Source organism: Rhinolophus hipposideros (genome assembly GCF_964194185.1).
Source record: "Rhinolophus hipposideros genome assembly, chromosome: 22".
Taxonomy (NCBI): domain Eukaryota; kingdom Metazoa; phylum Chordata; class Mammalia; order Chiroptera; family Rhinolophidae; genus Rhinolophus; species Rhinolophus hipposideros.
Genome location: NC_138068.1, coordinates 5,069,970 through 5,071,225, shown reverse-complemented (window position 1 = coordinate 5,071,225; position 1,256 = coordinate 5,069,970).

Here is a 1,256-nt window from a genome sequence, read left to right as displayed (position 1 = left end):
AATGCTAGTTCATTTTTTGGAGCTTGCTTTGAATGTTTCCATGTTTGAACATAAGTTCTCGAACAGCAGTTAGGACTTTCATCTGGTACTTTTCAGTTTCTTTAGTGCTTCGTTCCGGAAGTCAGAGCTTTGTAGTTGAATCACCTTTAGCTGAGCATCTTTGCTCCACTGCTCTACAAATTGAAGAACTCGAGTACCATTCCCTTGCTTCAGCTCACGCAGAAAACCTGTGTTTGGCCTCAAGCTTTGGTTTCTCTGGAAGGGCGATGCTGTGGGGAGGGTCCGGTTTCAGCTCCATCACTGCCTTGTTGAGTAGGAAGGCGAGTCATGCCTCTGAGCAACAGCGTCCTTTTCTGTGATGAAAGAGCTTGGTCAAAACCATCCTCAACATGCACTTCAATCAGTGAGGCTCTTTTTGTTTCAAAACACATCATGATGTAAACAGTTTTGGAGAAGTTTACTTTTAAGGGAAACTTTTCTTTGAGAAAACACGGCAGACTAGATACTCAGAATCCTTTCAGGACAGGCCTGGATAGAATTTCCGTTTTAACTCTAGCCAACCTAGCAAGAAAGTGAGGGTCTTCCTGAGAGGCAAAAACAACCAGAAAGCACAAATCCAGAGGGTCATGGAGTGACAGCCACCAGCCAGTTATACCAAGGACATCTCTTAATCCTTCGTGGCCTAATTTCTCTGCTTTGAGCCTTCACAGTGGGAACTTTGATCAAAACCCAGAAAGTCTAGAACCCAAAAGGTGCCCTCAGTGAGAGGGAGAATTTGACAAAAACCCTTCCTCAGAGGAAGGGTAACTGACTGGGGGCTTGGCTCGGGTTTGCAGGGAGGGGCTGGGGGAGTGGTGGCATGGGGGAGCGTCTTCTCTAAGAATCCCATCCACAAGCTTTTTGCTCCTCAGAGAACCTGGAAAGACTGACGACCGCCTATGCGGCTGGGAGAAAAGCAAGCTGAGAGTCCAAGGCCGCTGGGGGTGCTAGTGGGCCTGAGGGCCTGACCCAAGGCAGCACTAGTTCTCTCGAAGAACATATCTTAGCCCCAGGCCTCAGGGCTCCCAGATGAAGCTCTGAGAATCACAGATTCACGATCAAATATGGGAAGCGACGGCCACCATGATGAGAATCAGTAGAAACAGGACACAAGCGTCAGATTTGGAAAGACAGGAATTACCAGATGCTCAATGTGTAAGTCTGTGAAAAACTAAAAAGGGACCGAGGATCAAGAGACTCCAAATGTCATCAAGTAG